Raw genomic sequence first — 12871 nt, 5'->3', positions numbered from 1 at the left:
TTTTAAAAAATTATTTATTTTTATTGGAAAGGCAGATTTACAGAGAGAAGCAGAGACAGAGAAAGATCTTCCATCTGCTGGTTCATTCCTCAAGTGGCTGCAATGACCAGAGCTGAGCTGATCTGAAGCCAGGAGCTAGGAACTTCTTCTAGGTCTCCCATGTGGGTGCAGGGTCCCGAGGCTTTGGGCCATCATCGACTGCTTTCCCAGGCCATAAGCAGGGAGCTGGATGGAAAGTGGTGCAATGGCTCAGTGGCTAATCCTCACCTTGCAAGCTCATCCTTCCCAGCTGCTCCACTTCCCATCCAGCTCCCTGCTCGTGGCCCGGTAAAGCAGTGGAGGACGGCCCAAAGCCTTGGGACCTGCACCCGCGTGGGAGACCTGGCGGAAGCTCCTGGCTCCAGATCATCTCAGCTCTGGTCATTGCAGCCCCTTGTGGAGTGAATCAGTGGATGGAAGATCTTTTTTCATCTGTCCTTTGTGTATGAATCTGTGTTTCCAACAAAAAGAGAAAGAAGGAAAGAAGAAAAGAAAGAGAAAAAGGAAGGAAGAGAAAAAAGAAAGAAAATAAATCTATCAAAAAAACTCATTTCCTAAATGCCTGCCACAGAACACCAGGGCTGGGCCAGGCCAAAGCTCTGAATGTCCCAGATGCAGAGCAGGAAAGCACTGTGTGAGGTGTCACCTGCTGGTAGCCCCTGCTGGCCTCCAGGGATAAGAAGCTGGAACTGGGGCTCCCCCTTGGAGGGAAGGTTGGGGTGTGGATGGCTGCCCCACGCCTGCCCCAGGTGAGGTGTTCTGTGTGCAGTCACTTTGCATCCTAAGGCTCCCTGCTGCCTCAGACCTGCAGTCCCCGTTCTGGCTGCCTAGCTAAGGGTGCAAAGTCATTTGCAATCTGATCCCACCTCGTCTTGCAGCCTCCCTTCCCTGCTGCTCCCTCCATGCTGTGTACTCCGAACTGGCCAGGACCTGTTAGGAGAGCTGGCACTTGCCCCCGCTATTCTTGGAATGCCCGCCCTTCCCCTCTTCCCTGGCGGATGACTTTTCCTGACTCTTCCAGGCCTGCCCTCAACGACACCTGCTGCCTGCCATGACTGGCATTCACTGACTATCCACTGACTGTAGTCTGCTGTGAGTGACATTCCTTGGCCTTTCTGCTTGGTGAATCTCAAAGACCTGCCCCCTATCCCCACCCCCAACAGATGCTGGGCAGCACCTGCTCCAGTAGCCACTGAAGGAGCCCCTAGTCTGGACAAGACTCTGACCCTGCGCACAGCTAACTGGGCCAGAGTTGGATGCTAAACCAAGTAGGACCATTTATAGACTATCGCACAACCTGTGACTTGCAGCTGCCTCAAAAAGTAGCCGGGACAGACGTTTGGCCTAGAGGCAAGCAGCCTGTTAACTTCTCCCACATTGGAGCACTTGGGTTCCATTTCTGGTTCTATCTGTTGACTGCAGTTCCTGCCAGTGCAGATCCTGGAGCAGGCATGATGACTCAAACAGTTGAGCCACACACGGGGCTAACCACACACGGGGGAGCCGTGGGTTGAGTTCCCTGGCTCCTGCCCTTGGCCTGGCCCAACCCCAGCTGTTACAGGAGTTTGAGTTGTGAGTCTCAAATACATACAGTTAACAAAGAAGAAGGAGGAGGAGAAGGAGCGGAGAGGAAAGAATTATCATCAAGGGAAACAGGCAGAGTAGGAGAACCACTGTGGTTAAGGTGGAGCCGTGTCGAGGTCAGGCGACCTTGGGTACAGGAAGCAACTGCGGCAGTACATCACTCGGCAGTAACTGCCAACCTGCTCGTGGGCCGGGGCGGGGGGCAGGTGCATTAGGCTCTCTCGGTGATGAGGGACAGGGCCATCAAGAGAAGGAGGTGGAGCGCAACCCCAAAGAGGCAGTCCCTCCCCTGGGTCCCTGGGGGCTGCCGTCTCCCTGTGTCCTCATACTGTCTCTTCACCCGTCCGCCCTAGCCGCCTCCTGCGGGATTGGGACCCGCCCCTATGACCTCATGTCGACTTAATTAGCTCTTCAAAGGCTGTTTCCAAATACTCTTCTGTGGAGACACAGGAAGTGGGCGTGGAGTGGACACAATTTTCATTAAGTCAGTGCAGTCGGTATTTTGTTCAGTGTTGATGAGACATCTGGGCTTAATTACTGTCTGAAATAATTTTATTTATTGGTTTACCTGGTGACTGGCTTGTTTAGCACAAATGGGCAGAAGACACTTCAAGGAGCCAGATTTGTAGAATCACATGGTAAGCCACTGCCTGTAACTGGCATTCCATATAAAATACTAGTTTGAGTCCTGGCTGCTCCACTTCTGACCCATCTCCTTGCCAAAGATACCTGCAAAGAATGTGGAAGATGACTTAGGTACTCAGACCCCTGCCACCCACATGGTATGGCTGGATGGGGGTTCCTGGTTCTTGGTCTCAGCCTGGTCCAGCCCTGGCTGTTGTGAAAAAGGAAGCGCTAGGCCCAGCACAGTGGCCTAGCAGCTAAAGTCCTTGCTTTGTACGTGCCAGGATCCCATATGGGCCAGTTCTAATCCCAGCAGCCCTGCTTCCCATCCAACTCCCTGCCTGTAGCCTGGGAAGGCAGTCAAGGACAACCCAAAGCCTTGGGACCCTGCACCTGCATGGGAGACCCGGAAGAGCTCCTGGCTCCTGGCTTTGGATTGGCACAACTCCAGCCATTGTGGTCACTTGGGGAGTGAATTATTGGACTGAAGATCTTCCTGTCTCTCCTCCTCTCTATGTATATCTAACTTTGCAATAAAAACAAGTAAGCCTTTTTCTTTTTAAAGATTTATTTATTTTATTACAAAGTCAGATATACAGAGAGGAGGAGAGACAAAAAAGGAAGATCTTCCGTCCGATGGTTCATTCCCCAAGTGAGCCGCAACGGCCGGTACTGCGCCGATCCGAAGCCGGGAACCAGGAACTTCCTCCAGGTCTCCCACGTGGGTGCAGGGTCTCAATGCTTTGGGCCATCCTTGACTGTTTTCCCAGGCCACAGGCAGGGAGCTGGATAGGAAGTAGATCTGCCGGGATTAGAACCAGTGGCCATATGGGATCCTGGGGCGTTCAAGGCGAGGACTTTAGCCGCTAGGCCATGCCGCCGGGCCCAAAAGTAAGTCTTAAAAAAATAAAAAATTCTAAAAAAAGAAAAGAAAAGAAAAGGAAGTGCTGGGATGAAAGAGGACATGGCAGAGGATGGCTCACTCCTGTCCTTTGGGGAGTGACCAGAAGATGGGAGGTCTTTTTCTCCTTGGATCTCCCACTGTCTGCCACTCTTTCTTTCTCTTTCCTTCCTTCTTTTTTTCCTTCCTTCCTTTTTTCCTTCCTTCCTCTCTCTTTTTTTTTTTCTCTTTCTTTTTTGACACATTTATTTATCAGAGAAAGAAAAAGACAGAGAAACAGAGAGAGCAGGAGAGAACTTCTACCCGCTGGTTTATTCTCCACATGGCCACAACAGCCGGGTCCGGGCCATGCTACAGCCAGGAACCAAGCACTCATCCAAGTCTCCCACGTGGGTGGCAGGGGCCCGGGTGTTGGCACCATCCTTCACCGCCTTCCCAGGAGCATCAGTGCATCAGCGGGCAGCTGGGCCGGAAGTGGGCAGCAGGTGCTTGGGCCAGCCAGCACCGATAAGGGATGCCAAAGTTGAAGCAATGGCTTTCCTCACGGGCCACAATGCTGGCCTTTCAAACGTAAAACGCCAAGTCGCCTCCTCAGACCCCATTTCTCTTGCCAACACCACTCACACTTTATATATGTTTTAAATCTTTATTTGAAAGGCAAAGAGACAGCTGCAGACCTTCCATCCACCAGTACTTTTCCGAATGCCCGCGCTAGCTAGGAGCAGGCCAGGCTGAGGCCAGGAGTCCTGAACTCCATCCAGGGTGAGAACGCAGGGAGCCAGCCGAAAGAGCCACCTGGTACCACCCAGGGTGCACATGACCAGGAAGTTGGGCCAGAGCAGAGGCAGGACTTGAACCCAGCCGCTCTGATACGGGATATGGGCCTCCTAGGTGGTACTCTGAGGCAAGTCACTTGATTTGGTATGAAAAAAGCAGAATCCAATATGCGGGAAGTGCCAGACCCTGGGCAAACAGCAAGTCACCTTTCATTTTGGAGGTGTCGCGTTTGCATAATTGCAATGGAAACAGCAGCAGGAACAACATGGGCTCCCCTGGAACTCCCAGAGAATTCTAGTTTCAGAGGAGGAAGCAAGAGCCAGGGGTAGGAGCGGTGTGCATCAGATTAAACCACCGCTTGCACTCCCTCCTCGGAGGGCATCTCTACTTCTGATCCAGCTTCCTGTGATGCAGCTGTTGGAGGCAGCGGAGATGGTGACGTGCTTGGGACCCTACCATGCACACAGCAGAGCTACAGCTCAGCTTTGGCCATTGTGGCCACTTGGGCAGTGAACCAGTGGACGGAAGATTTTTGTCTCTCGTTCTCTGTACATCTGCCTTTCCAATTAAAAACTAAATAAAAATAAATCTTTAAACAAAAACAAATAAAGAGAATATGACGGGTGATGAATCAGAATCCCCAGAGATCTTATCTGTAAGAGTCACGCACCTGGCTGGACCCTGTAAATGCTAATGAATGCATTTAAACTGTGGCCCAAGCATGGGCCCTGCTGACAAGCTACCCAGGTGGTTCTGACGCCTTGTGAGCGTCTTAGGGGACTGTGCCTAAGGCTGCTGAGGAAGGGGTGTGGGGGAGGAAACCTCCAGTGGTGCCCCATGGCTGCAGGCCCTACTGGGGAGGGGACGGTCCTTCCCTGATGCTGAGCCTAGGCAGGACCCACAGCTGTCTCTCTGGGGAGGCTCCTGCCAGGCTGACCCCGGGACTGAATCAGGCACAAAGAAGTCCGCAGGCCGTGTCCTGCCTCTGAGAGGCAGCTACGGAATAACCTGATCCCCTGTTCTGGGACTGGCTTGGTTTTTACTTTTGTATCAGTTCTAGGGAGCAGACAGACCTGACCTGAGTTGCCAAACAAAACAAAACAAAACAAAACAAAACAAAACAAAACAAAACAAAACGAAACAAAAACTCTGCCAGGAGTTTGGGAGTGTGCTCAGGACTGACTGAAGGTAATCCAACCTACCACGGGGCCTAAAAATAGAACCCAATCAGCTGGTTAGGGAGCCCAAGGCTGGTGATGAAGAGGCCTCTGCGGTGCCCATGGCTGCCCTGGGGGCCCCAGGCCCTCTTTTCAGTCCTCCCAGCTCCCACAGGGCCAGGTGGGGAGGCAGGTGGGCGGGTGCAGGTCTGGGCCCCAGTGCCTGCAGGTTTCCCCGCCTGGCCATCAGCAGGGCGTTATCTATTTTAAAACCTGAGGGTCCCAGCAGAACAGCTGAGGCCAGAGCTGAAAATAGACGGAGCTCTGCTGCCTGCGCCCCCCTCCCCCCCTCCCCCGCTCACCCAGCTTCCCACACCCCTTTGCTGTGTGCTTGCCAGGGAACACAGAACTGCCTCTGAGGCTTCATAAAACAGGGAGCCACAATGGAATGGACATAGCCCATGAGGATGCCCGCTGTGAGTGCTGGTGTCTGTGCAGATGTAAAATCTTGGAGGGGTGCACTGTTTGTGCTTTATTCTGGAATGGTTTTTTTTTTTTTAAGTCACTTCCAGGGTCAGTTTTTGAGCAAGACAAGAATTAATCCCTTGGGCTAGTATAATGATTAAATTGTCTAATCCTCCACCTGCAAGTGCCAGGATCCCACATAGGCGCCGGTTCTGATCCCGACTGCTCCACTTCCCATCCAACTCCCTGCCTGTGGCGTGGGAAAGCAGTGGAGGATGGCCCAAAGCCCTGGGACCCTGCACCCACCCGTGTGGGAGACCTGGAAGAAGCTCCTGGCTCCTGCTCTGGACCTGCCCTGCCATGGCTGTGAGTAAACCAGCATGTCCCCACTTGGGTGCAGGGTCCCAGGGCTTTGGGCAGTCCTCCACTGCTTTAATACGCCACAGGCAGGGAATTGGATGGGAAGTGGAGCAGTGGGGACTTGAACTGTTGCCCAAATGGGATGCCAGCACTAACAGGTAAAAGATTAGCCTATTGAGCCATGGTGCCAATCCCTCATGTCACTTCATAGCCAAAGTCAAGCCCCTTCTAGTCCACCTTGGCAATCCTCTATTAGTGTCTGCGCCACCTCTCCCTGTGTCCTGCCCTCCTCTCACCATTAGGCTACCAGCCATGCCCTTCAGACTCCTCGTAAAATAGGTTCTCTGAGGGGCCAGAATGAAAGCTTTGGCCCTGCGCCAGGGGTTGCCAGACCGAGTTAACTTTGCCTCCAAGCGCCAACACTCACCATGAACCCGTTCTTGCATTTGTCCATTTAGGCAACAAGTAGTTCCTGAGCAGTGTCTTCTGGGCCGGGCCCTGGGGACACAGTCCAGGAAAGCGACTTGAAGCAGAAGGTGGTAGGGCTGTGGCCAAGCTGAGCGCAGAGTTCATCTCTCACACACTCTCACGTCTTGCCCTATTCCACCTGTCTCATCATTCCTTCTAGCCTCGTGTCACACAATGCTCTGTAGACACACAGCCCTATGCTCAATGAGCCCCAGAGAACAATCTAGAATGGCTTCTTGTCGGAGCCCTTTTCCTGCAGAGCTCCCGTGTACACCTCCCAGACACGCTGTTCCTGCGCCAGAGGATAAGGCACCCCCACTGACCCTGTAGATAAACAGCTAGAAGGAGACTGCTGTCTGCGCGCTGGCGCGTGCTGCTCCGCTCAGCTGCGGCCCTGCCTGCCCCTGCGTGGCCTCTGCCGCTGCCTCGGGGCTCAGAGGCGGGCACAGCCCCAGAGCCTGAAGCTGGGCTGACAGGCCTGCTGTGTCACTGCAGGACAAGGGTCACCAAGTCATCTCTGGTTTATTATTATTATTATTAACGAAGTATTCATTTGAAAAGCTGAGTGACAGAGAGAGATGGAGAGATTTTCCACCTGCTAGTTCATTCCCCGAGTGGTTGCAACAGCCGGGCCTGTCCAATCTTAGCCTGAGTGAATAAAACCACCCTTCCTCCCCTCTCCTGCCTGCCTGCCCTCCCTCAGGGCCCAGGCTGTCCCCAGGCTTGAGGGGTTGGGGGTGGCAACGGGAGCTGAGGCCTGTTGCTGCCAGGGGGTGCCAACCACCACCGGCCTGTGAGGACCAGGGAGTAGCAGCTGGGGAAGGGGGACCTGGCTGGAGATGCGCAGGAGGCTGGGAGGAAGGTCCAGGAGGCTGGGAGGAAGGTCCAGGAGGCTGGGAGGAAGGTCCAGGCAGGCCTCCCCTCCAGGCCCCACCTCCATTCCGCTACCAACTCTGTAGGACTAGTGTCTGGAAGGTGGCCCTCTCAAGGAACCAGCTCCCTCCCTGCACTTGATGGTTCTAGGCAGCACCCATTTGCTTCCCCCTTTTACACAGGGGAAAACCTCCACTGGTCCCCACTCACAGCTCCAGGGCTGAGCTGGCTGGAATGCAGCCCAGCCTCTCCCCGGGAGCAGCTCAGGGTGCAGGGAGAGGCTGGGGGAAGCTGCTGCCCTGTTTGCTCTCTGCCTCGCAGGAGTCATTTCCCGACTCCAAAGCCTCTGCTCTTTTTCTGTTTGCCCCAGAATGGGCCCTGGGCTCTCTGGCTGTTGTCAGGTCCTGGGCCAGGTGCTCTATTTCAGGTCAGGTCTAAGGGTGGCTGAGTTAAAACTGCATCAGTCTGGCTTTTCTGAGGTGGGCAGAACAGGAGACCACTGCCGGCTGGCACAAGCCCAAGCTGCAGGTGGAAGGCTTTCTAGACTCCAGGCAGCCTGCTGCTCTGGCTCCGGGCCCAGGTGGCTGCAGACTCTAGGAGAGATGACTCAGGTGGGCTGTGCTGGACAAACAAGCCGGGATTCTTAGCGCAGCAGGGAAATGCCTGCCCCTGCCTCTCCTGACAAGGGCAGCCTGGCTGGGCCTGGAGTCAGCGCTGGAGGGGTGATGGTAGGTGCGCGATTGCGCAAGGTGCTTCTGACTACCTGCATTAATGATGGTGCCTGGCTGCCAGATTAAACCAGCTCTTCCTGGAGCAGGGATGACATGAGGAGGAAAGGCTGACCTTCCTCCCAGCCCTGGGCTCCCTTCTGGAGGAATATCTAAAAAGCCAGGTGGGCTGGAGTCACCTGGCCAGGGGGACCACATGCTGCAGCCAGCAGGGCAGCTGAGCGGCAGTGTCTGTCTTGTTTTGAAGAGGATAAACAGGAAGTGGGGCAGATGTTTGACTCAGGGGGTAAGTTACCCTTGGGCCACCCACATACCATAGCCATGCCAGTGTCAGGTGTCTGCTACCAGTGAGCATCCCAGGAGGCAGGAGGCGAAGGCACAGGTGCTTTGGTCCTTGCCACCACCTGCACGGGAGACCCGGATGGAGATGCTGACCCCTCCCCACAGCTGTGGGCAGTGGGGGATGTAAGAAGAGGACAGAGATCTCTCTCTCTCTCTCTGCCACTCTGCTTTATTTATTTATGAAAATAATTAAAATGAAACAAAAATGACCAAATAGGTAACAGCACTCTCCACGTGCGGGCACTGTCTTTGTATGTTTGTTCTTAAGGTTTCTTTAGTTATTGGAAAGGTCAAGTGACAGCAACTGCTCGAGTGGGCTGGTTCATACTGCAGCCAGGAGCCAAGAGCTTCATCCAGGCCTCGCGCATGCACTTGGGCCGCATTCCGCTGCCTTCCCAGAGACACTGACCAACAGGGAGCTGGATCCAGAGTGAAGCAGCTGGGACTTGAACTGGTTTATGTGGAACGTCCGTGTTGCAGGTGGCAGGCCTGCGTGGCTCTCAGCGGGCAGACGGAGAAGCTTAGACCCCCGGCAGCTGGCCCAGCAGCACGCAGTCAGTGGTGAGCCCAGACTCCTGGATTAAGCCCATGTTGCTTCCTCTACCTGCCAGCTACTGGGTCAAGAGCCAGTGTCCTCAGCTCTCCCCGCTCTGCGCTGTCACTGTGAGCTGAGCGCCAGCAAGGCACGTGGTTCAGCCTCCACACGCCGCGTGATGGCACAGATTCCTCACTGCAGCACGCCAAGAGGGTTCGTTTACCCCACACGTGACCTTGGGTGCCCTTCCCCTCTTGCTATGGTCTGGCCCTGTCCCCAGTGCTTGGTCCTGCCTGTCAGAAGGACAGTGACCGGTGCATGACCTGGTGTTACTGATTCATGGAGCCACGCTGCTTCCCCACTCCACACCACAGTTTACCCCCTCAATCCAGGGGCCTCCTTCTGCCCATCGCTGCCCTGAGTCAGGGTCAATTAGTGTGAGTCACACGCTACGGAATCCTCACCAGCCAGGGCCACCTGCCAGACCTGCTGTGGCCTCAGTGACACACTACTCCAGCCCGTGTCCTGCAAACACGTCCTGCAGGTTCATTCCTGGCTGCTGACTCTGCGGTTGGCCGCGACTGGGCACCAAGATGACCACCTGCAAGGGTTGCCCTGGAACTCCGCCTGCCCCAAGATGGCTGCTGCTGGGGGTACTTCGGAAATCTGGTATCAGTATCCCATACAGACTGCTCCACTTCTGATCCAGCTCCCTGTTGTTGGCCTGGCAAGCAGTGGAGGAGGGCTCAGGCTCTTAGCCCCTTCCATCCATATGGGAGACCTAAAAGCAGCTTTGACTCCTGGCTTTGGACCAACTCAGCTCCAGCCAGCAGGGTCATTTCGGAAGTTAATCAATGGATGGAAGATCTTTCTTGGTCTCACCTTCTCTGTAACTCTGCCTTCCAAATAAACAAATCTTAAAATCAAAAGAAAAAATTCATTAGGAGACAGTTTATTTAGGTGCTGACACATGTGAAATCCACACTCATTTTTTCATGAACTTCTTGAAGACTTTGTACAAATGGCCTCCAAATTTTTTGTACCAAAATGCTCTCTTTAACATATTTTTATCAAAAGGTTTATCTATTTGAAAGGCAGAGGGACAGGCTCCCAATGCTGGCTTGTGCAGCAATGCCTGCTCCTGCTTGGCTGAGCCAGCCCAAAGCCAGGGGCCCAAAGCCAGGAGCCAGGGGCCAGGAGTCCAAAGCCAGGGGCAGGGTCCCAAAGCCAGGGGCCAGGGTCCCAAAGCCAGGGTCCCAAAGCCAGGAGCCAGGGGCCAGGGGCCAGGAGCCCAAAGCCAGGGGCTCCATCTGGGTCAGCCACGTGGAGGGACAGGGACCAGTGCTGCTTCCCAGGGTGTGCATTAGCTGGGAATAGGAACTGAGAGCAGGAACAGCACTGAACTGGGATGCAGGGCTCCCTAGCTGCTGTACCCGACACCCCTAAACTTATTTTGACTTTTCTTTTTTTTTTTTTTTTTTTTTTTAAAGATTTATTATTATTGGAAAGCCGGATATACAGAGAGGAAGAGAGACAGAGAGGAAGATCTTCCATCCGATGTTTCACTCCCCAAGTGAGCCGCAACGGGCTGGTGCTGCGCCTATCTGAAGCTGGGAACCAGGAACCTCTTCCGGGTCTCCCACGCGGGTGCAGGGTCCCAAAGCATTGGGCCGTCCTTGACTGCCTTCCCAGGCCACAAGCAGGGAGCTGGATGGGAAGTGGAGCTGCTGGGATTAGAACCGGCGCCCATATGGGATCCCGGGGCTTTCAAGGCGAGGACTTTAGCCGCTAGGCCACGCCGCCGGGGCCTTGACTTTTATTCTTCTCTACTTTTTGGAAGCCCCATGCTTTGTCCTTGGGAAGTCCCTGTTCAGCTGATTTACCATTCTTCTGGTTCCTATCCTTGCTTGTGTCTTCCTAACCCTGACCTTGAACCTTAGAATGATTTCAGTAACTTCTTTTCTCTAGCCCTCTCCTGGAGTATCCCTTTCTCCCTAAGGGCCATCTCAGCTTTCCATCTTTCTGTCCCTGCATTAGTCTGTGAGAAGCAGCAGGCAGCTTCAGCCTCAAGGAGTCTGATTCGGGTTAGGAGGGGGCAAAGAAAGAACGAGATGGACGCCAGGATAAGGCTTTTGCAAAGCAGCTCTTTGGGGCCCATGGCTGTCCAGTCTCTGCAAGCCACGTTGCCCAAGGCAGTCGTGGAACACTGGCGCCACCTTATGGACATGGCCGGTACTGCAACCGTTGCTGCTCCCAGATCTGGGGAGACCTGGGTGATGCATGACCCTTAAGGAGGGGAGACTTTCTAGTCATTTCCTCTCTAAGAAGTCACGTATCCATTGGCACCTGGATTTTCTACAGCAGAGAGCCTCCCTTCTGGCTGCACATTCATTTGATCGTCATGTATTGGAGAAGGAACAAGTCTCCAGACCGCCCCTCACGCCCCTCTGCTTCCCTGTCCTCGCCCTTGGCAGTCAGTCCACTGTTTGACCACTTTAGGCTCCTCATGTGAGTGCGGTCATGCATTTGCCTGACACTTTGCTCATGTCACTGAAGAGTGTCTTCAAGGTTCACTCACATTGCAGGAAGGCGCAATAGTCCTTCCTTTTAAAGATGGAAAACGGGGCCGATGTGGTGGTATAGCCACCTAGTCCTCTGCCTGCAGCACCAGCATTCCATGCGGGTGCCAGTTCGAGTCCCGGTTGCTCCCACATCTTGGCTACATCACGGGTGTGCACTCGCATTTGTTCCTTGACAACTGTAAAGAGCTCCAGCTCAGAAAAGGGCTCAAGGAGGGTGGGCCTTGTGGAAAGCCACATCCCGTATTGGAACACTGGTTTGAGCCTTGGCTGTTTCACTGCTGAGCCCACTTTCCTGCGGGGACAGAGTGGAAGTGCTGAATGAGCAGATGGGGAAAGTCTCCCAAGAGAGCATTCCACCTGCTAAGTCTATTAAAAGTTGGCTAATCCTATAGGAGCTGGGAGCAAGACCCCAGGCTGGGCAGCCTCTCTCCTGTGAGCCCTGAAGTGCAGCCCTGAGCTGGGCTGGGAAAATCACCATGCCGGGCTTGGAACCGCAGTGGAGACCGGGAGGCTGGGTTTCCATGCAGCTCTGCCACATTCTCACTGGATGACAAAGCTAATTCCTCAACCTCTTTGTGGGCCAGTGTGTTGGCACAGTGAACCTGCTGGCTTGATGCTTGGCTTCCCTGCTCTCTGTGATAAACCTTGGAGACGCAGCGCCAGGTAAGTGGCCTCTGCTGTCTGAGGGATGACCTGTCCCGGGATCTTGGTTTGGGCCTGGTCGAGACCTGGCTGGTGTCTACCGTTAAAATGAGTAAACATATTTTTGAATACCTTTGAGCCTCAGTCTTTCTGTGGGTAAAAGCAAAATCTATGGAGTATACACCAAGTTAAGCCTCTGCCTGTAACGCAGGCATCCCATATGGGCACCAGCTTGAGTCCTGGCTGCTCCAGTTTCCATCCACTCCCTACTAACGGCCTACCAAAGCAGGAGCGCGGCCCACGTGCTTGGCCCTTGCACCCACGTGCTAGATCCAGAGCCAGCTCCCGGTTCCAGACAGGCCCAATCTGGCCATTGAGGACCTGTGAGGCATGAAACAGCGGACAGAAGATCTCTCTGTCTCTCCTGATCTTGTTTTAGGTCGGAGAAAGATTACAGCTCTCAGACTAGAATCACAAGTAAATTCAGGTCTGGAGTCGACCGAGACCCAAGGTTTGACCGCCTCACGTGCAGCTCACCGGGGAAGGGGCAGACAAGCCTGCGCCGGTAAGAAGCTACAAACACTTTATTAGTTCACACTGTCACACGGGGGTGGGCAACAGTGCTCAGAACACGGCCACGCGCTGAGGCAGTCCACGCGGCGGGCAGCCCTCGGCCTGTCCCGGGGCAGAAGGGGCTTGCTGCGCCGGTGCAGTGCCAGCGCTCCGCCTGGCCACGCCACGGGGGAAGGCAGCCGCGGCTCCCCCCGAGGGTCCAGACTTCCCTCTCCGCAGTT

Source organism: Ochotona princeps, chromosome 25 (genome assembly GCF_030435755.1).
Source record: "Ochotona princeps isolate mOchPri1 chromosome 25, mOchPri1.hap1, whole genome shotgun sequence".
NCBI lineage: Eukaryota > Metazoa > Chordata > Mammalia > Lagomorpha > Ochotonidae > Ochotona > Ochotona princeps.
This window is presented reverse-complemented; position numbering follows the sequence as displayed.